The sequence below is a fragment of the Apodemus sylvaticus genome, chromosome 23, assembly GCF_947179515.1.
Source record: "Apodemus sylvaticus chromosome 23, mApoSyl1.1, whole genome shotgun sequence".
In the NCBI taxonomy this organism is placed as follows: domain Eukaryota; kingdom Metazoa; phylum Chordata; class Mammalia; order Rodentia; family Muridae; genus Apodemus; species Apodemus sylvaticus.
In genome coordinates, this window is record NC_067494.1 from 26419368 (window position 1) to 26442858 (window position 23491).

General features: G+C 44.9%; 1 protein-coding gene and 1 pseudogene across 2 annotated transcripts in view; one reads left to right on the plus strand and one right to left on the minus strand.

The window, feature by feature from the left end:
- LOC127674194 (cofilin-1-like) overlaps window positions 1-6242 on the minus strand; it is a 6854-nt pseudogene extending 612 nt beyond the window's left edge.
- Window positions 1-23491, plus strand: part of Utrn (utrophin) — a 508244-nt gene that overhangs the window by 21190 nt on the left and 463563 nt on the right. The window lies entirely within an intron of this gene.

Sequence of the window (23491 nt, forward strand, 5' to 3'; positions counted from 1 at the left end):
GACCATGCCGGTCTGTTAGAATGCTGATGGCTGGCGGCAGAGAAGGCAGTTTGCTTGGTTGGATCCCTAGTATGAAGAAGCTCTTGGCACCCAGTGTGTGCTATGAATATATGTTGAGTGAATATGCAAATTTCCATTTTTATTTACTCTACAAGTATGTAATCCCCGAGGCAGATATCAGATAGATCTTTAGAATACATTTACGTACTGATTGATTTGCTTTGTGTCAGCCTTTGACTAAAACTTGTTGTTGCTGAGGGCCCCTGTGATGCTTCTTTCAACAGCCAGGCTGGACTGAGTCAGTGAATTGGAAGGATGTTAGTCATTGCCAGCATGTGCCCTTTTGTTAAGATTTACTCAATATTTATTTGGCATCACCATTTGGCCAGTCCTTTTTTTTTTTTTTTTTTGGGGGGGGGGTCTTTCAAGAGAGGATCTCCCTGTGTACTCACAGACTGGCTTTGAACTCATATCTGCTACCTCTGTCTTCCGAGTACTGGGATCAAAGGCATGTGACACCCTCTGCCCTCATCCCCCACATGATGCATGCTTTTAATACCAGTGCTTGGGAAGTAGGGGCAGGTGGATCTCTGAGTTGGAGGCCAGCCTGTCCTACATAGTGCGTTCTATTCCAGCCAGTGAGACACTGTCTTAAAAAGACAAACAAATAAATGCCTATTTAGTGAAATGATGCCAGTTTTTCTTCTAGATGCATCTTGGATCATTTGTTCAGAGTGAGAGGGGTCTGGTTTTACGCCCCCACATGTGGACATCTAGTTCTCCCAGCGCCAATTCTTAAGATGCTATCTTTCCACTGCTACATGTTTCTGACAGCTTTGTAGAGCATGAGGTGACTATGGCTGTTGGGTTTGTTTCTGGGCCTTCTATTCTGTTCTGATGATATATATGTCTGTTTTTAATGACTACGTGACATTGCAGTATAATTTGAGATCAAGTATTGTGATACAGCCAGCACAGTACTTTAAGATTATTTTAGCTCTTTGGGGTCTTTTGTGCATCCAGATGAGTTTATGATTGCTTCTTCTATTTATGTAAAGAACGTTACTCAAACTTTGATGGGGATTACATTGTATCTGGAGATTGATTTCACTAATACAGCCACTTTTGCAGCATTAATTCTGCTAATTAATTCGTGAGCATCTTGTCTTATCTTCTGGTGTGTTCAGTTTGCCACAGCCAGAGGACGGCCTCAGATGTTGTTTTTAAGGTGCTGCTCACCGATGTTTTTGGAGATGAAGCCTCTCAGTGGCCAGGAGATCACCTAGTAGGCTACCTGGTCAGTGTGCCTTGGAGATCTCTGCCGGTCTACCTGGTGTTCTTAGATTCCTGGAATTATGTGTGTGCACCTGCTAATGCCTGGCTTTCCACTCTCCCTCCTCCCTTCCTTCCTCCCTTCCCTCCTCCCTTCCTCCCTCCCTTGAACTCCATCCTTTTGGTGACAAAACTAAGGCTCTTAAGTGGTTAGGCAAGTTTTTTATTTGACCGAATCATTGCTCTAGCATTCTTAGGTACGTTTAAAAAATTGTTTTTCAAACACCTGTTAGCTATGAATGTATATATGTATGTATGTATGCATGCATGCATGTGTGTATATGTGTATATGTATGCATGCATGCATGCATGTATGTGTGTGTGTATGTATGCATGCATGCATGTGTGTATGTATGTATGTATGTATGTATGTATGCATGTATGTATAAGTTTGTTACTGGGATCGCCAAAGCTAGTGAGTATGTTTCTGTGTTCTGCTGCTTTGCTGGCTGTGTTTTTTCATTCTAAGAGTTCTCTTGTGGAGTCTTCCAGTATCCTAAATACTTACGAAGAACAGTGGAAGATATTATGAGGGAGAAGAGAAAGGATCAAGATATTTGAAACAATAACGAAAAGTCAAAAAGAAAGAAGGAAGACACTTTCCCAGTAAGGAAAAGATTCAAATATAAAACTGGTTGGGTGTGAGAGTAAGAAATAAAAAAACAAAAAATAAAAAACCCCAGTATGGTCAAGTTGCAATACTGCTGCAGGTGGGTCACAGAGGAAGATAAAAAAGGAAGAAACGGGACAAAACAGAGGAAAAAGAAATCGACAAGAAGAAGAACAAGTACAGCAACAAACCCCAAATCAAAGAAAAGAGACAATAAAAGTAAAGAAAAGAGATCGCCTCAAAATAGTCCAGACAGAATTAGATGAATGATGGAACAATCAAAGTTGAAAACATGAAATTTCTTAAAACATATGTAATAATGCAAAAAAAAAAAAAACTTATAAATGTGTTGTAAAAAGGAAAGGGCATTGCAAGGGTCAGAAAGAAAGCTCAGATCCACAGGAAAGGTTGCAGTGCCGGAGCAGTTTCTTATTGAGAACTTGGACAACAGAAGGTAAATCATGCACCGGGTGGTGTGGCTGTGGCCAGCGGAGCCTGTGACTGTTTCTCGGGGTCACTGCGGATGCTGAGTGTGTGGTGGCCAAGGGTCTGCCGGTGGCCGGTGCTTGCTTCAGCTCTGTAGCTTCTTTTGTAGGAACCCATGCCTTTGTGCTGTGGGGTTCTCTACCCCACGATCCGAGATTGTACTCATTGATTTGGTAGCTGGACTTCAAGCCATGGGCTGTCTCCTAATTTTTGCAAGTGTGTGGAGAAGCAACTGCCGTCTCTACGTGTAGAGGACCTAACGGTGTCCTTTTTTTCCTGTGCATTTAGTTTTTTTTTTTCAAGGAATCATTCATTGTATATTATTTAGTGATTACATTTCATAGCAAAATTAAATTAAGCTCATACTTTGGACAAACATGAGACAGAAGTCTAATCTGTCAAATCTAAATGCCGAACTGAGTCTTCTTTTTTTTTTTTTTAGACTGAATCGTGATTCCAGATTAATGGAACAGATTATTCCTTATGTGTGGCTCAGCTCTTTCCTTGTTGAACTTTCCTTTTGCACTGTTTTGACACCTGATACCATTTATTCCCTCGCAAAGGGAAACTCTGAGCCCAGCCTTCCAGTCTCAGGTGCCAATTGTGCACACCACAGACATTCACTAGTATAAACCGAGGCTTGGTCATGATACGTGGTGAAAGTCCCTGCCCTCAGAGATCCTGTGACTTTATATTCTGAAGACTTCCTGTGAGTAAAGACCTCCCTGCTGGAGGGAAGTCTCCTGTTGCTGGAGTGTATGAAGTCACTGCAGTTTTGGAGTTCCTGGGCTCTCCAGAAGTGTGCGGTTGATAGTAAGTTCTAGAGACTAATACACCTATGACCTGAGGCTCAGAGCTAGCAGACTTCAGAGCTAGTCTCAGCTGATGAGATCTGCTCCCGTCAATCAGTCCATCAAGGGTGGGAGCTCTCTCTCTTCCTAGCTACTTCCCAGCTCGGGCCAGCCTTGTGCCAGCCACACCCTACAGCCAAGCGGAACTGGGCTCTCCTGCTCTTTGCCACCACGTCCCTGGACCATGTGGGATACCAACTTGAAACTCCCCTACCTGGAGTTGGTCCATGTTCTCAGGCTCCCAGGGTAGCTCAGCTGTTCTTAACAGGTTCTCTCTGGAGAGGGTGCCCAGCTGTGATACTTTGGGGCAGTCAGAATGACAAACAAAATGGGACTTATCACGATTAGGAAGGATCACTGTCACCAAGACACCGCCCCCCCAGTTGGTTTTGAGTCTTGTGAGGGCTGAGGGCTTGCCTGTCTTGGGGGTGGGGCAGCTTGTCTAGCACCTGACTGACCCTTTGGGATGCACTTCCTGTCTCCCTTTCCACTGCTGGGAAGGGGCTTCGCTGAGGGTGTACTCAGCTCTTTCCAGTGTATTCTCTGGTCTTTTTCTTTCCTTCCTCTGTGAATTTCTACAGCTTCCCATCCCCTGTTTCTTGGAATAGTCTATTTAGCTCTGTCTTTATTCTTTTAATCCTAGCCATTGGGTGACCTGCAGTGACTTCCAGGATCTCTTGACCCTGTGAGCTCTGGAGAACATCATGGTAGCACATGCTCTTCCTTTTTGGGTAGAAAGCAGAGTGAAGTGCCAGCTAAGTATGTGGTTTTTGTGTGTGCAGTACATGTATGGGCGTGCACATGTGTATGTGTGTGTGTGTGTGTGTGTGTGTTGGTGCTTGCTGAGGCTGGATGATGATGTTGGAATGTTTCTCATTCTCTCTCCATCCTGTTGCCTTGAGACTGTGTCCCTCAGTGAACCAAACTTCCTGTTTTCCTAGACTAGCTGACCTCTTAGGGCCTCCCTGTCTCTGTCACTCAGTGTTGAGGTTAATTAAATAACTTTAAATTTGTATTTATTACTTATGCATGTGGGTGTGGATGTGGACGTGCACACCCCTGCCTGTGAGTGCACATGTGTTGGTAGGATGCTATGCACGCGTGTGAGGTCAGAGAACAACTTCACGGAGTTTGTCGTGTGGTCTCTGAGGGTCAAACTTAGGTCAAACCAGGCTTGCATCAGCAGGTGTCGGGAGTCCCTTATCCTCTGAGACATCTTTCCAGCCTGGCCACTATGCCTGGCTTTTATGCTTCCAAAGCAAGGGCATTTAGCTGCTCTACCTCTAAACCTGTGCTTTGGTTTCTTAAATATATCCAGGCTATCTGGATTTGCTGTGGTTGGTTTTGAGCCAGGGTCTTACCATGGAATTCATGCTGCTCTTAAACGAAGCTGCTTCTTCTTGTGTTCCCTGAGTAGTGGGCTGTAGGCAGAGGCTGTCACTCTGGGCCCCTCCTCTTTGTTTTTGATGCCTTTAAGTTAGAAGAACATCTGTGAAAGCCTAAGCACTTTCAGTTCACTTCATGGCTTTTGGATTTTGGATGGGCTCATTTGCATATGAAATTCTTTTATCATTTTTTTTCCCCGGTTACTTACCTGACACATTTTTCTGGAAGGACGTTTGAAATCCCGACTGCTCCTTACAGTGTCCTCCCACCCCTACGGTTTTATTTTTCTTTCCCCCCTTCCTTTCCTTCTTACTGGATGAGGTGTGGTACTTTGTTCCTTCAGCTGTGATCTTGATCGTTGTCTGATACTGCTGTATCACCTGCTAAATTTAACTTAAAAGTGGTTGATTTAGATCATATGCAAATGCACTAGGTAGATAGATTTTTAAACTGTGTGACAAAGAAACTTCAAAATGCAGTGGCTCAGATAGGATTGCCATTACTTTTTCTCATCTTATTGGTCAGCTTTCTGGGTGTAGGGAGCAGACACTGGTGTGCTTAGCAAGGTTTCTCAGGACTCAGGGAGTCCCCTCTATCTTTTTGTAAAAAAATAATTACCTTATTTTTGTCTTTGCTTGTTTGTTTATATGTATGTATGTATGTATGTATGCATGTATGCCTATGTGAGTTTACATAAACCACATTTGTGCCCAGAAAGTGGGGGCTGGATCTGCTTGTTCTGGAGTTAGAGTTGATTGTGAGCCCACCAGGATGGGTGCTGGGAACTGAACTCCTGTCCTCCTGAGAGAACTGTATGTGCTCTAACCACTGAACCATCTCTTCATCCCCTAGGATCCTGTTTTCTGGCCCTTCTACTCTAAGTTGTATAGTCCATGAAGAGGGAAGAAGGGAAATTTAAAAAAGAAAGAAAGAAGTCATTTCCCTTTTTAAGGGACAGTAGGAATAGGTGGCTTCTGCGGCTGTTGCTAACTCACATGGCTTCATTTATCTGCAAGGGAGGTTGAGGAAACTGCCTTGTGGCCAAGTGCTCAATTATAACTTGCTTGCAGGAGGCAGGATTTCTGATCCTAAGAGAAAAAGAGAATGGAAAATAGCAAATATACTTGCAAGTCAGTGAGGCACACTTGATTGAACTGTAGCTCATCTGAGTCTTGCGCCCGAGTGCAGCACAGGAGAGCTGGCCCCTGGGGACAGTTCCTTAGCTTTGAGATTTGCCGACTCGTGGTGGCTCAACTCTGTCCTAAGAGGGGCTTTGCACCTCTGCTCACCTGCTTCACCTTCCGTGTTCTCTGTCCCCAAACTATCTGTAGAGCAGGTGTGGTGGCGCACACTTAATCCCAGCCTTCGGAAGGCAGATGTAGGTAGATCTCTGAGAGTTTCAGGGCAGCCAGGGCTACCTAGTGGGGCCTGTCTAAAACAGAACAACACAAAACAAAACAACAAGCAAACAGCAACAAATAAAAATTAGCCCTGACTCACGTGTAAGCCTTGGTGTGGTCCAGCCCTGGCCAGTGAGTATAGGGCTCCTTTAGGCGGATTGCAGAACTTGAGTCCATACTGTAGAAGGAGATGCATGGGTTTGTGTGCGTGGGCCTCGGTGTGGGTGTCAGCTAGATTATGAGATCACTATGGGCCTAGAAGCGGGAGATGGGGTCAGAAGGAAGGTCTCTAGCATGTAGGGTTTAGGGCAAAGATTCTTTCTTGTTTTATAAGGAAAAATCATCCAGTCAGTTCTCCAGTTGAGCCTAATATTTTCATTTCATTAATATTCATACTTATTTATAGTATGCATATTATTTATTTATCCATCCAGAGTAGCATAACTTTGAAATGAAATCGAGTGTTATTTTAATAGAGGTACAGGGAGGGAAAGGGCAGGGAAGGAGGCTGGCGAATACTCACTTATTTAGCTTAGGGTTCTCAACAGCTTAAGACAAAAACACCAAAATCTTTTGAGTGGCCCTTGTGATTCGATGGCAGCCTGCCCAGACCAGAGGGAGTCAGTCAGTCCTGGGAGCAAACACTAGATTCACTTTGAAAACAAAAAATCTAGAAATGAAAAGCTGCTAGTCAAGGCATAAGAATGTGCCTGATGGCTCCAGTCCTAGGAGAGCCAGTGAAACCCCGCAGCAGGTCTGGCTTCCGTGTTGTCTCTCTGAGCACCCTGGTGGCTCCTCCCGTCCAGTCACTGGCTGGAAGAGGCCAGGACACTCTTTCTAACCAGCTGTGCTCAGCGATGACCGTAATGAGCTCATGACAAGCCTTAGATCTTGATGACCGTCTAGCCTATAGAACTGTGCTTGGTTGGCCAGGGAGCAGACACCTCTTTCAACTCGGGGGCCATGGTATAGACTCTTATTCCTTTCTAAAACTCTTGGAACTGGGACAATGGGTGCAGCTGGGTGACAGCGTGCTTGTGTTAGGACTTTGTTCCTTTCCTTTAAAACAATACAAACCAAGCCAGGCAGTGGTGGCACACGCCTTTAATCCCAGCACTTGGGAGGCAGAGGCAGGCAGATTTCTGAGTTCGAGGCCAGCCTGGTCTACAGAGTGAGTTCCAGGACAGCCAGGGCTATACAGAGAAACCCTGTCTCAAAAAAACCAAATCCAAAAATAAATAAATAAATAAATAAATAAATAAATAAATAAATAAATAAATCAGCAGGAAAAAAAAAACCCAATACAAACCAACCCAAAACCCCAAACCAGATAAGAGGTCGAGGGTTAGTGGCTTCCCCAGCTTCCCTTGGTAAAGCAATGTGCTTGCTTTGTGAAATTAATCATGTTTATGTCAATATCCCCTAGACTTTTTAGGGATGTGGCTCAAACCCAGGGCCTCCTGCATACTAGGAAAGTCCCTAACATTGAGCCATCCTCCCTCCCTGCACTTTTCCTTGTGATCAAAAGTTGCTAATTTGCTTGTTGGAAACTTTGGAAAGTAAGCCCGCTTTGCGGAAAGGCAGGTGAAGTGTAGTGGAAAAGGGCCTTCGACCAGGACGAGAAGCAGGTCCCAGGCCTGTCTGTCCATCTTCCTCTTTTGGCCTTGTGGCTACTCTTTGAGGCCTGGCAGGGCCATCGGTTGGGGAACTGTGGCAGACTCCACAGCGGTGTGGGCAGCTATGGTGAGAATGTGGCCAAGTGGGCGACTCGGGTTTTGGGGCTGGGTGTGGGTAGAAGAGAGGGCTTGGCTTGATTGACATTGTGACACCATCTGGGGCTGGTGGACTCTAAGCTCACATTTCTGTTCTCACAAGGCGATGGCCCTTAATCTGCTCACCCGCTTGGCAATCAGTGCTTTGTTTTAGAGACTAGTAGGTCAAGCCATCGCCTTTCAGTAGACATTTGGACACGGTAGCCTTGTAGGAGAGACAGTACTGTGGGCATTCTCATGTCCTTGTTCATGCCATTGTGCCAGCTGGAGACACCTACCTGCCACCGGAGGAAGCAGTCCAGCGACCCCAGCCTGCCATGCATGAGCTCAGACAGGGAGGCACCAGCAGGAACCTGCCTGGAAAGAAAGCACTTGCGGATGCCAGAGCCCTGGGGATCGCCCACAGTCTTAGGAACAGCTGTTGTACTGTCACTTGACAGGTGAGAACACAGCGGCCCTGTGAGCGCGTGATCATTTTAGATTGGCGCCATTGCTGGCCTAATCAGATCCTTCCCCGTGGTGCACTTCATCCTCTGAAATGCAAGAGCAGCTAAGGTGTTTCAGGATACATTTTCCCCAGGTAGTTCTTTGTTCCCTTTGTTTTCAAGTCTGTGCAGGGGTGAGGGAAGGGTGGGGGAGGGAGAAGGGAAGGGTCGGGGAGATGGCTCACTGGTAAGTGCTCCCCATAAAAGCTGGAGTACGTGGATTTGTTTCCCCAGTGCCCACGTAAAAGGTGAGCAAGATGTATGTGATGGCTAATCCTGATTGAGGATAGCATCATCAGATTGGTCTGTGTGGGTCCATCTGTCTGTCTGTCTGTCTGTCTATTTTTATATCTACATATCTCTTTTTTTTCCCGATTTATTATTTATATGAGTACACTCTCTTCAGTCAGATCTCATTACAGATGGTTGTGAGCCACCATGTGGTTGCTGGGAGTTGAACTCAGGACCTTCAGAAGAGCAGTCAGTGCTCTTAACCTCTGAGCCATCTCTCCAGTCCCTCTACTTATCTCTTCCTCTTGAACTCCCTCTCTCTCTTTCTTTAAAGATTGATTCATTTTTATGTGTATGAGCGTATGTATGTATGTCTGCATGTATGTAAGGGCTCCATGTGCATGCAGTGGCCAGAAGAGGTCAGTGGATCCCTAGTAACTGAAGTTACTGATGGTCATGATCTATCCTATGGGTGCTGGGAACGACACTTGAGTCTTCTGTGAGAGCCACCAGTGCTCTTAACCACTGAGCCATCTTTCTCGTTTTTGGTGTCAGGACATCTTCTTGATTGTTAATTGATATAAGGGGTCCCAGCTCACTGTGTGCATTGCCATCCCTTGGCAGGTGGGTTTGGGCAGTACAATAAAGCCAGTTGATCAAGCCAGGGGAAGCAAGCCTTGAAGCAGTTTTCCTCTGTGCTCTGAGCTCGGCTCAGGCTCCTGCTTTGCCTTCTCTGTGTGATGGACTTGTTAGTAAAACCCTTTCCTCCCAAGTGGCTTCTGGCCATGATGTTTATCACAGCAGCCGAACTAAACTAAGACAGCTTGTGTGTCAGTAACCCTAGTATTGGAGACCGGCAGCAGGTGGATCCAACAGGTAGGGCTTGGGAGCTAAAATGGCAGGCCTTAGGTTCAGTGGGACCCCCAGCTTCAAAAGGTAAAGTAGGAGGAATAGAGAAGACTTCTGATGTCTTTCTTTGCGCTCTGCATACTACAACATGGGCAAGTGTAGGCACATACATGTGTGCAGATTACATGCGGACACACTGACACACATACAGACATACATGTAGTGGAAGGAGTATTCCATTGTGGGACTATGGTTGTAGCTCAGTGAAATACTGCTTTGTTCAGAGCAGAGTTTTGGATTCTATTTCCTAGTATTAATTAAAAGAAAAATAATGAATAAGAGGGAGTAGTGGAAAGAGGAGGAGGAGAAGAAGAGGAAGAAGAGAAAGAGGAAGAAGAGGAGGAAGAGAAAGAGGAGGAAGAGGAGGAGGAGGAAGAAGAAGAAATATAAGAAGAAGAAAAAGAAGGAGGAGAAGAAGAAGAGGAAGAAGAAGGAGAACAAGGAGAAGGAGAAGGAGAAGAAGAAAAGATTATTGGTTCTTCTTTAGTTATACATGGTACTTGGTGACTTTATAAGTTGAATCACAGTGAACTCTGAGTTGGGATTTGCACCTATGTTGAAAGAAAGTCTAGGCAATTAGAAGGGTAAGCATCCTAGAGTGTGGGTTTCTTTGTTAGTGCTATTTTCATTTACATTACTTTCCTTGAGAATTAATTAAACACAATCTGTTAATCTTTTACTTTATGTAATATATGAGTCTAGGAGTCTCAGCCAGTGTCAATGCTCCTTATGAGAAGTATCTGGAGATATATTAACTTTTAAAACTTCAGTCAGTTATTTACAGCATAAGAGCTAGGAACATGGGAACTGATCACTTGCTTGCTAAATGCCTAGCCCGTGGGGAAAATTCATTTTAAATGGGGAAAATATTTCCTCAAAGAAGTCGAGGGAGGTAGAGAATTAGGCAGGAGTTGAGCCTTCCCGGACAATTTGTCTCGTTTACGCCCATCGCTAATTCTGTGGGAAAGATACAGTTGTTTTTCTTTCTAGAAATTACTCAGATTGGGTTTTGTCATCACATTCTAAATTCTTACACAGAGGATTTTGAAAATGAGAGAAAAACCAACAAAAATACAGAGAAAAGAAATAAGTATCTTGTCACTAAGTTAAGGTCAAAAGACTATCAACACACACATGTATTACATATAAAACTTATATGTTTATTTTACACACACACACACACACACCACACACACACACACACACACACACACACAGAGAGAGAGAGAGAATTTCCTGAGGTAGCTGTGTACTGGGACTCACAGTGTAGACCAGATTGGCTTTGTACTGACGTGCCTCTCCCTGCCTCTAGAGGGCTGGGAGTGAGGCACAGGATACCATACTTGGCTCTACTAAAACCTTTGCCTGCTATATAGACGATGTTCTCTCTGGTGCCTTTTAAACTTCAGATGTAAATTTGTCTCAATCTGTCCTGTTGGGCAGAAAAATAAAGTGATTAGTTACAAGATTGATATTGCCAATCAATTTTCCAAACTGTGTTTGTCAAAGTGAACCAGTTTTGCTTTAAGCTCCTTCACAGGACCAATGGCCTCTCCTCTCGTTGATGTCTGAAATGGTCATCTTCTGCTACATACGCAGCTGGAGCCATAGGTCCCTCCATGTGCACTCTTTGGTTGGTGAACCTGCTCTTTCAATCCATGAATCTCTTTGGTGTTTTGAGATACGATTTCATTAGGTAGACTTGGATGGCCTGGCCTATGCTGTATGGACCATGCTGCCTTCAGATTCAGAGCTCCACCTGTCTCTACCTCCTGGATGCTGGGATTTAAAGTGGACAACACCGTGGCCAGCCAGTCAACAAAGGGCTTTGTTTTAGACTCTCTCTTTTCCTGGTTATGGCTTCCAGATGAGATTGTGACAAACGTCAAGTGTTTTATGAATCAGAATAAGAAGAAGAATACAATAAGAATAATATAAACACATAAAGTGTGTTTTTAAATTGTGTGTGTGTGTGTGTGTGTGTGGTGCCCACATACATGTGTGCAGAGGCCAGAGCACACGCATCTCTGGCAGTATTTATCTCTATTCTCTCTTTACCGTGTTCTCTTGAGATAGAGTTGCTAAAAGTTTGGCTAAGTTGGCCTGCCAGTGAGCTCTCGGGATCTGTCTGTCCATCTCCATTTCTCATTGCTAGGACAAGAGCAGCATGCCTGGTTGTTTAGGATTTGAATTTGGGCGTTCATGTTGGCAAGGCAGGCACTTTTACCCAAGGGGTCATCTCTCCAAACCATAGTTTGGTTTTAGTCCAACAGGACTAAAATCCAAGCAAGCAGCAAGGCTGCCCCAGTCACAGCCTTCATAACTCCATTTCTAGAGGATGGAAGTCCTCTTCTGGACCCCATGGTTCAGCACTGGTGTGCTGGACATATAGGCAAGTATGCGCACACACAAACACACACACACACACATTCACACATACACACATAAAATAAGATGAAAAATAACTCAGGAAGAACATCCAATGTCAATCTCAGGCCTCCACAGGCAAGTGTACATGCTACATGTGTGCACATGGACACACATGCTCACTCACACACATGCGTGTATACAAATAAAACAAGAAGAGTAATAAATACATGGCTCTAAGTTTTGCTTTCTTGAGTTTACACTCTGGAAGGATCTAAACCAGTCTCATCTCCACATGCCTGGACGTGAGTTGTATTTGATGATAGTGACCAAGAAGGGAACGGTTCTCATGACCCCAGAGGCCAAAGGAGGGACCTTTCTTCTTTTCTGTCTGTTTGTGGTTTTGTTGTTTATTTGTTTGTTTGGTACATGACTTCACTCTGCATCCCAGACTGGCCTCGCTCTTGCTGGTAATTCTCCTGCCTCAGCATCTAAGTGACAGGATTATACCACAGTAGATAATCCTACGAGTAACACTAACTGTTAACTGTCATGGCTTCCCCATGATGACAGTCAATTGGAAATCTGATTGCGACATTTACAAAATGACTCCCCAGAGAGAGAAATTCGAGTTACAACATGAAATGGTCTTTTCTCTATTTTCAAATGTGAGGCTTGACTTTAGTCACTGTTCTTCAATATGGCCAAATTACTGCTGTTATTTTAGAGCCTCAATACAGTCACTTTATAGGCCTAAAATCCTAAATTGCATTAAAGTTTTATCAAAATGTTAATACAATTTATCCCTGGAAATGTAAGCCAAGAAACTCAAATACTTACTATGTACTCACTAAATATTCTGTAACTGTAATGATAATAATAATAATAATAATAATAATAATAATAATAATATAATAGAAAAACAACCAGAGCCAGTTGTATAACCACAGTGCTCGGTTGACTGTGATGCCCTTAACCCAGAGAACAGTTTGTTTATGATTGTTGCAAGCAGTAGTTATTTCCTGTCTTAGACATGACTGCCACTGAGAGCCACACTTTAAAGGGAAACATTGTTTCTTCAAGGCCAGCTTTTGGACCAGAAAGCACTTTGAAGCTGGGTACTAGCATTGCACCACAAACCCTGTGGTACTGTGGCTATCAGAGAGTGGAAAGTTCTCAAGTTGCTTTCTCAAGTTGTAACAAAATCGCAACGAGAATTTAAAGGCAGGAAGATTTATCCCGGCCCCTTGTTTTAGAAGTTTCTGTTCTTAGTCTGCTGGTTCGAATGCTTTGGGGCCTACGGATGGTGAGGTAGGGCACCACAGCAGGGCACACAGCTGCTCACTTCACCGTGGCCAGAAAGCAAAGGGTAGAGAGGAGGGGGTCCCAGCACAACCTTCAAAGACAGCCTCCCTGCCTCCCTCACCCAGAAGCTTCCTTCCTCTAGGGTTCACCCCTAAAGTCTCCATTTCTAACAGTGCCACAGGCTGACAATGGGCCTTTGGCGCGTAGCCCTTAGAGGGCCTTGCGGAGTTGAACCATATTTACGGTAAAAATTCAACAAACACTGCAGCACGAGCCAGCAGGTTTAATATGAGAAGCCAGAGGCCATGAAGATGATCAGCTGCTTCCAGATGACTGCGCCCTCCCGGCCTTTGCCAGAGCCAGCCTAGTGGACGCACTCGGCATCTTCCCCAGGCCCGTCTCCACTAGTGTCAAAGGCAGTTTTGTATACATAACAAGTCCAGTAAGTAAGGCGTCAATGAAACAGAAGGTGTTGGGAAAGTATTTAATAGACCGAGGGACACCAGGTCAGGTAAATGGCCCCAGCATTCAGTGATGCATGAACTGGTTCAGAAGCCACCACTTGCAAGTCGCTTCCACTACCTGGAGACTGGCAGGGCTGCAGAGTACTGGCAGGCACTAATTTCCTTGATTAGTATTTCCTTCCCTAATCCTACTTAGCAGCAACTGTCCTTGCCACAGAGTAAGCCCTTTCTTCCTTACCCTCCTGTCCCCTCACTTTCTAGAGCATGAAATTCATAAGAATGGTACAGTGTAGGGCTGGAGAGATGGCTCAGTGGTTAAGAGCACTGGCTGCTCTTCCAAAGGTCCTGAGTTCAAATCCCAGCAACCACATGGTTGCTCACAACCATCTGTAATGAGATCTGATGCCCTCTTCTGGAGTGTCTGAAGACAGCTACAGTGTACTCACACATATAATAAATAAATATATAATAAATAAATATATCTTTAAAAAAATCTTTAAAAAAGTAATATTAAATCAGTGTAGATGTCCAATGCTCAGGCCCCTTCTAACTGACTTACAGTCTAGCTCATAAGGAATAACAAAATAACTTACTATAATTAATAATACAATTAATATTAACCACGAGTTGCTGTCTCTGTAATTATTGTTACTTAGAATTCTCTGGCCTGAAATTTAAATCCAACTCTTAAAAGATGTCCCATTGTTGCCCATCAACAGTCTATGGAAAGTAGAAATGACATAAAGAACAGACAGAAGTGGGGGCGCACGATCCACGCAGGCCTGACAGCCTGAGCCTGATCACCAAATCGTGTGTGAACAAGCCAGATGCAGGGCACACATCTGTAATCTCAGCACTCCAACAACTGAGATGGGACTAGAAAGCAGAGTCGCCAGAAGTCTGTAGGCTTAGAAGCCACCCGTCTTGGTTTCTGAGACAGGATCAGCCACTGGGACTTGGGGGCCTGACTCTCAGTCTAAGGAAGCTAAATGACCAAAAAGCTTCAAGGATCCACTTGTCTCCCTCAGAGTTAGGATTACAAGTGCACACACCACACTGGCTTTTTCTGTGGGTGTTTGGAATCAAACTCAGAGTCTTCAATTTTGACTTTTAATAAACTGGAAGGAAAAACTTGGGATGGTTATACACAATGTATCCAGCAAATCTCGTGGTTTATAAGATTGCACAAGGGAGTGTGCCATGCTTCCTTATTTACAGCAGAGATCACATAGGCCAGAAGCAGAAGGGTGGGAATGAGACTCAGCATCTCAAGTGACTGTCTAAATCCCAGGGCCACGGAAAGCCTCAGGAAACAGCTGAAGTCCAGTTTGAACCCCTAGGTGTTAAGGTCTCTGACAAAATGCAACATGCACATGCAGGAACTCTAGCAAGGCCAACAACAGCATGTGTAAGGGAGAAAGAAAGACACCTTGCGCCATACCCTGAGAAGAGTGAAACTCACTTAAATTGCAAAAACAAGATAGAGGAGTAAGAAAGTTTGACTTCGATTCAAAAGACTGTTTTCCCCCCCAAGGCTTTGTCTCAGGCTCACTATACAGCACAAAGGAATTTAAATAAATTTAAATAAATTTAAATAAGCCACACCCCATTTCTTGTGAAGACATAGGACAGGGAAGAAGGATGGCTTTATGAAGACATAATTCTGGGAGAACTGTACTGTGTTTCATAAGTTATGGCAGCTTCCCATGAGGTCAGAACAGTGGACAGCTATTTTCAGGGTGTATTACAAGTGTGTGTGTGTGTGTGTGTGTGTGTGTGTGTGAGATACTAAAAGCAGACTACCCAAGTCAAAAGTAAAACTTGGAAAAGAGAAAACAGGGTTTTTCTTCATTCTATTTCTCTCCTCCTTTCTCTCTTCCTCTTCTTCCTCTTCTTACTGTATTCTTCTTATTATTCTGAATTGAGAAATATATAATGAGAGGTTTACTTTAGAAATAATGTATTGAGAAATTATATTGGAAGTATAGGAAATACAACATAATTCCCCCTTTTTTTGGCAGTCACACACAGCTCTGTGACCGTCTTTTACCAATAGAAATATATTACTGTGATTGTCCTAACATTTTTATATTCCTTCTGTGAGGCCCGGTAGACTCCACGGCTTTAGAAATCATGTTCCTGGTCCTGCTATCTATATATGTGGTTTTTTTGAGCAAAGTTTCTCTTGCATTGCTAGTGATGGTAGAATGTTTTCCATTAGATATTTTACTTGTGGTATTTAGTTTCCTAGTAATGCTACACAACTGTAAGGCCTGGGAGTTCTGAAATAGTCTCTTCCAGTATTTACTGTCTTACATACCACGTTGACAATTCCTCTCCTTGGTCAGATATAACTGTGGGGGAATGTGTTGGCTCAGACCTGCATAACATGTAGAGATTAGGATGATTAAAGGGACTGCTAGTCTCTCTCCTCTGCTATGTTGTATCATCACAGAACACTGTGACGTTTTAGAGATATAAGATACATGTGTTGGCTCAGACCTGCATAACATGTAGAGATTAGGATGATTAAAGGGACTGCTAGTCTCTCTCCTCTGCTATGTTGTATCATCACAGGACACTGTGACATTTTAGAGATATAAGATGCTCAGATGGATGTACAAGTCTCTTCACTTTGTCACTGAGGAATGTCTGTTCACGAGGAAGGTATGATTTTCCTAAGATTAAATTGTTCTACTTAGATAGTTACAGGCCCGGTCTCTCCATTCTTTAGGGGGTCTCTGGCTACCTGGACCTCAAAAACTCTTGCTTTAATCCCCTCACGTCTCACCACTGTGGTCTGGTGGCTTTGTACCAGAAAATGGGAGGCTTCATCAGTTTCCACATCCTCAGATGAGCATACTGGGGTATTTGTATTTTTCAAAGGAATTTAGGTTCTGTCTATAGTGTGAGGCTTGAGGTGGAGTTGTGAATATATTAGGAATGTATGAGATGCCTGTGGTGGGTGATGCTACCCTTGAAGTTTAAGTATCAGAGACAAAAATACTGGGTGAGTAAACAGGGCGACGGATGCAGGGGTCATTTCCCTCCTGTTATTTTCCCTTTAGCCTGAACAATGGAGAAAGTTATTGAATAAAATGGGAGGTGTTGTGTGGAACTGGCTGGAACCTGTGTTGACTCTGGGTTACAGAAATGTTGCACTGATTATGCATACAGATTATGCATCCAGGGTCCACTGGTCGCTGAGGAGGCATGGCAGAATTTGATTTTGGGGTGTTCTGGTAATCTTTCCTGTGTGAGCCCACAACCTGGAAGGTGCCCACGGTTCTCAAACTCCATCCAGGTCTCTGCATTCTCATTGAAACTCTCTCTTATTGGTGTTCGATAGGCATTGGCCATCGGCTGAATAAAGCAGCCCCTGCTCTTCTATTCTGGGTCAACCCGTGTAGATGTTCACTGAGTTGCTACAGCTGATAAGGAAGGGTAGGTCTCCATTTAGAAAGCTGAGGTAGACAATACCTGGAGAAGCTCGAGGAACAGATTATATGCATGCCTGGTAACCGCCACCGTCTTCAAGGCTCAGTGGTGAATCGTTCTTAGGAAAATCGTTTTGCTTTTCAGAGTGAGTGAAAATGGTCAGCTCACTGGAAACAAAATTCAAATGTCTCTTGGTGCATCCAGTGTGTGCCGTTCTTGATGGTGGTTAGGGTATTTAGGTTTTTCTTTGTCTTTCCCGTAATCCCTTTCTTTTTCCCTTTGGACCATTTTAGCAGTTGGACGAAGCCAGATAAAATTCATCTGCTGTAAAAGAAGCCAATTATATTGACACATATTTACCAGAATGCTTAAAAAGGCTGAGCTAAATGAACATTTGTGCTTGGCTAGCGCCTTTAGCAGCTCACTCTAATGGCTCTTACAGCTATGTTTTCCTGAACTAAATGGTATTTTTCAAAGTACTCCATCCAGCTGTAAGGTAATGTGAAAATGTGGAGTTGTTGTTTTTTAACCGTGTGTGTGTGTGTGTGTGTGTGTGTGTGTGTGTGTGAGTGAGAGAGAGAGAGAGAGAGAGAGAGAGAGAGAGAGAGAGAGAGAGGAGAGGAGACAACTTGCAAGAGTTGGTTTTCTCCTTCCATTACGTGGGTTCTAGGAATCTAACTGAGGCTATCAGCCGTGCTGGCAAGCATCTTACCGTATACTGAGCTACCTCCCAGCTCGGTGTACGGGTTTTTGTTGGTGATAGCTGGAAAGACTGTGGCGTGTTTTACGATCTCACATCACAATGGAAGGGGATACACATTCCTGTTAGTAGTTAGTGGGAATGCCACTTTCTTTTTCCTGTCTGAACTCATGGACTTCCCAGGATAAAGATGCTAATACCAGGTGCACCCTGCTCTGCTCAGAGCCTGGCAGTGACAGGGTTTTTAGCAAACCTTTATAGCAGAGGTGACTGTTTTACACGGAATCGACTGTTCTGTGATCATTCCCCACTGCACCCTCTGTACCAGGCATGAGCAACAGACTTCAACCATCATGGAGTCTGGACTCTTGGATGTCCTCGGTAGTAGAAAAACAAACAAACCTGGTATCACAATATACAGATAGTTGCTTAGCTGCCCAGTTGTTACATACCCTGCAGTGCTGTGAGGGTGAATCAGGAGGCCTCTGAGATAGGCTGTGGATGTTAAGGAAGACCTCCTTAAAGGAGCCATCAGATCCAGTATTTCAGGGTTGCCATGCGTGTGCCGGGCCAGCACAAAGCCAGCAATTGTGGACGACGTACACGCAGGGCTGTGTGCTTAGCTTGGCCAAGCTGCCTTCAAGAGCCTTTCTCATCCTGATGGAATAGGAGTGCTTTACCTTTCAGTCAGAGAGCATGTATTATTTAGTACTTTAGTAGATAGATCCCTAAAAGCTTTAGGGATTCGTATGAATTACCAGGGCCTAAAAATTTAATTGCAAAACCAAGAATGAGAGACCAGATTGCAAAATTTGCACGAAACTTCTCTTGCAAGAGTTAGAAACTGGGAGAAAAGTATTTGCCAGTCTGAAGTTCTTTGATATTTTCTGCTCAGTCAGTCTTGCCTTTGGCTTGAATGTGCAGGGAAACCTAAGGTGGCAGGAGAGGAGAGGTAAGGGGACCATGTTTGCCTTTCTGTTTGCTGAACCATTAGCACTGTGGCGTTTGTAGAAATGCATGCTTTTCCGGCCTAGGCAGATAAGGGCTGTCACAAGTCTGGGTTTTTAAGGCGACAGGCTCAATGCCTGGCAGAGGCTCTGAGGTACACACCAGGATTGGGCTCTGCTCAGAGGCAAGAATGTAACCAATCTGGTCTGGGCAGTTGGGGAGGGACTCATCTCTCCTCACTCCCATCTACTTTGGCCCTGTGTTTCAATTCGACTGCATCAAAGCAAGGTCTCCCTCCAGCCCAGGGAGCCGCATATCTTTGTTACTTCGCAGAACATGCACTGCTGGCTTGGGAATTGAAACCACATTTGGAGACCATGCAGAGCCAGGGAGAAACGGAAGAGACATTTGTGGCCACAGATGGAGCCAGCAGAGAGTCACAGGCAGGTAAAGGAGACTCATCCGGAACGGGGTGGTTACTTGGACATTTTTGTTCTGTCCGACAGAAGTTGGTATGACAGATTCTAAATGATTTGGGGTTTTGGATGACTGGACAGTCTTTCAAACAAAGTTCCTGTAGTGTTATTTTGAAGTGTGTTAGTTTTAAAGGAAGGCCTTGACACTGTCAGTTATTAAAAGACATCTTGGAACCACAGTTCACTCTGTTGACCAGACTTCTTGTCCTTCTGGTTTACCCTTTACTGCCTGTCTGTTGAATGTGTGGAGGGATTAGGCCTCGCGGCTAGTCTAGATGGAAGGTTTGCCCAGAGTGTCTGTTCTGTGAGAATCATGTTTGGGTAAGAATCTTGCTAGCTCCTCCCAACCCCCCAAATCACAAGTGGGTAAAGGGGACTAACGGTGGTACTAAGTCTCCAACAAGGGCATCTTGAATAAACACCCACCCCTGTATTCATTTAGCTTGTGCATTTCTTCCTGGGTTGTTTTCTTAGTGACTTGTTGTTTGTTTAATCTCAGCTGGTGCTAAATTTTGTGATGGGCTTCTTGAAAACATAAATCCTGAGAGATCCAAAACTTATGAGCTTTGAACTACAGCCCTGTGTGGTGGTGTGGTAAGAGGCAGGCTCTTAAGGTTGGTTTCCTAGATTGGGGGCCACGGTCATGTGGGGCACAGATTAGAATGCTCCTGCCTCGGGGAAGATCAGGGAAAGAATGTTTCCCAAAGAGTGGATTTTTGAGATGTCAGAGAAAAGTCTAGAAGAATGCTAGGCCTATGGGAACATATGGGTGAGGACGCATCTTCGGTGAAGTGTGTGTGTGTGTGTGTGTGTGTGTGAGAGAGAGAGAGAGAGAGAGAGAGAGAGAGAGAGAGAGAGAGAGAGAGACTGTGAGTCACATGGTGAGGTGATAGTTTCCCGTCTGTAATGTACCTGTTCTCTCTGCCTACCGCTCCATTCAGCCTGCCTTGGTTAGTGCCCTCTGTGGTCCCTCTCCTGCCTGGTAAGCTGGTTCTTTGCTCTTGGCTGGCTCCCGCTCCTCTTCTGGGATTGGGTATTGCATCTCTGTCCTGACTCCCTTCCAGGGTGGATTCTGCACCGCAATCCTCTGCCATGTGCCTGCTGGTTTGCTTCAGGGCACCTGCCACTGTTGCTAATCGTGTTGTTTACTACAGGCTTCTTGGCCTTCTAGGTCTCATTCTGGACAGAGCGCTTTGGGGAGCGTCAGTCCTCAGGATGCCATATCCTGGGGATGAGGGAGTGAAGAGATGTCACTCAAGAAGCAAAAGCACTCTCTATTCCTTGAAATTTGAGTCTGGACTGATGTAGGCATCAAGGATTTCCTCTACGATCTTATTTGCGACCTTTGGGTGTGACCTCAGTGGGAACCTTTGGGTGTGACCTCAGTGGGTTTTTTTCCCTAAGGGAACTATTTGAAAAAGTTAAGTATTAAAAAAAAAAAATCCAAAAATGGAAGAAACAGAGAAATACACTTTGCTGTGATTGTTATAAACAAAAGGGAAATTAACAGTTTCAAAGAAAATGCCATGGCAAGACTCTTTAGATAGACTCATACTTTGTAATATTTTATAGTTGCTTCTCACATATTATTTAATTTTCTGACATGGCCCTGGTGGTGTTGCTGAATTATTCTTGTCCATGCTCCAAAGACTGTATTCACATATGGACACTGTATTCCTATAATTAATATCATTATAATTTAGCCCAATTAAACCCTCTAAATTGCATAATTAGTGATGTTCTCACGCTGACAGCATTCTTTTATTCCAGTAACAGACATTCGACGGCTCAACTCCATTATAACTTTTCTCCACTCATTCCCTCAGATTTCGTTGTTGTTATTATTTCTTTGTACTTGTTTTTTTGGGACCCTGACTTTCTGTATAGTCCAGGACTTTCAGGGAGAATTCACTGAGCTCCTAGGCTGGCCTCTCTCTGTGACCTTTCTGCCCCCCTCACATCCCAAGTACTGGGACTGCAGACCCACCCTTCCACAACAGCATCTTCTGACGGCTTTTAGATCTCACCAAACAGCCTACACTGTGTTCCTACCCCATGTTCTCACTTGTATTTCCCTTGCGTACGTTACAAATAGCCAAGACTTTTTTTTTTTGAGCATGGAATATACAAAAGAAAAGTTATTTTGTATATTCTGTAGTAGAAATTGTTCTCTCCAGTGGCAAAGGAGAAGAAAGGGGACCTAGAAGTAGACGCCTGAATGGCTTGTCCCTTGGCTTTTTCCTGATGACAGTTGCCCTGTACTGTTAGCCCAAGGGACGGCTATCCCTGGGGAGGCTACGTGTTCCCAGCCATGTCTCGTGCCCTTGGTCTCTGGTTCCCAATTTTTGTCCTCTTTTTGGGAGAATGGAAAAACAAACAAAAAGCAACCCAGAAACTTAAAATATTGTTATTCATTGTTTGAGAATCTCGTTCCGTCTATTTTGATCTTATTCCTCATCCTGACCCTTCTGAGAGTCGCCCCACTCCCTCCAGGTTCATGTCCTTTAAAAACTGCATTTATGTGCTGCCTTGGGGGTGAGCTTTTGGCTTTCTTTATTCTGGAGAGCATTTTTCTGCTCGCCCTTGCTCCACCCCATTCACTCTCACTCACCAGGTAACTGTGGATTGCTTTACCCAGCATGTGTCAGCGCCTAGGCCTTAAAGATGGTTACAGCGGATGACTTGAGCCTCGGCTATTTACACGGCCGAGCGTGCTTCAAGCGGCGACACAGGAGAAGCTAAACTGTGGTCTGTTTGGCGTGGCAGGAGAATGGTGCTTTTCACCTCTGACGTCATTGCCTAATGTCGGGTTTCTGGGCTTGGCTCTTTGCCCTGCTGAGGGGAAAGGCGCTTCGAGACTTTGTGTTTCCCCAGAGGCACGCACCTGTTGCTGACTCCTCTGGAATATGAAACCCGCAGCGTAAAGTCACTTTCTTTGGCTTCCCTTTCCTCTCTGCTCTTTCCGGTGCCATCATGGGGTGGGGGTGGGGTGGGTTTGCAGGTGCCAGAGAGTGACTTGGAGGAGAGCCAACATCACGGCTTCCTCAGGTCCGTGACTTTCATGCATTCGGGAGTAGTAATTGTCCCATCATTGTCCTTCTGTCACCGAAAGTCACATCTCAATGGACTTGGGAGTCCACGCCGACAAGCGTTTGTGCTGGAGGTCAGGGGTGGCACTGGCTCTGGCAGCCGCTGCTACCTGACACCTGGACTCGTAGTGCTTTGAGGAACGTCTATTTCCTCTTGGCATCAGATGGTTTTTGGCTATGACCGTGAGGAAAAGGAAGTATTGTATAGTATCATTTACTTTCATAAAAATAGCTTTGAACTCTCCCGGGCTTCCTGTGAGTCCTGTCAGTGCCTTTGGAGCCGGGGAGCTGCCTAGGAGGGCACACGATCCTGCAGAACGAGACGGTGTCGAGCTGGGCCACAACCCAAGTAAAGACCACTTAAGTTTGCTTGTTTCCTTGCTGTCATGAAACCTTTCATACCTCATCCTTCAAGTGGGAGTTAGACTCCTGACACAGCGTAACTTCTAAGAGGACCAATGGGCATCAGCGGAAGTCGGTGACAATGAAGACTAAAGGCCAGCCGTCCCTCAAACTGGGCACCGACTGACTGACTTATATGCCGAAGACCGAGTGGGAACACTCGTTGCTGTAGCTTGCCACTGCATTGGCATCCAGCTGGAAGTTATTTGAGCCCAATATTCTTAATTTCAAACTCAACTTTGTTATACTTATACTATATTTATCCGTTGTTGGCCAGACAGCCGAACTCACAGATATTCCCCAGGGCAGCAGGCTTTTATGGCGAAGGGTACAGACTGGTGAGCTTGGGAACGGCTTGCTGCCCCTGGGCCTGCAGACCTGTCTCTTGTTTCTCCCTTCTTTGAATCTCTGCCTTTTCTCCTTGCTAACCCTGCCCTCTGAGCGCCTTCCTCTATCTTGCCTTTCTCTTTCTGCCGATAAACACTCTCCTCGCAGGCCAGCCCTAAGTTTCTCTCTTCCGGCAGAGCTCATTACAGCCTATTTTTCTCAGCCACTGCCTTCCTTGTTCCCTTTGCAGCCTTTAGCTAGTCGGTCCTAGGACTTGAACTGAACCTTGGGGGGCAGGGACACAGCAGGTGCCATGGTATCTGTGGCTTGCAAGTTGAGTCACTTGGCTGGCCTGGGAACCAGCTCTTTCAGGGCTAGAGAGCACAGGCTAGAGCAGTCCTCTTTCCTCTCCAAATCTACTGGCCATGTGAGCAGCCATGCCACCGGGATACTGGGAACTTGTTGCTAAGTGACTTGGAGATGCTGGAGCGAGAACTCACACTTCTCCCATTC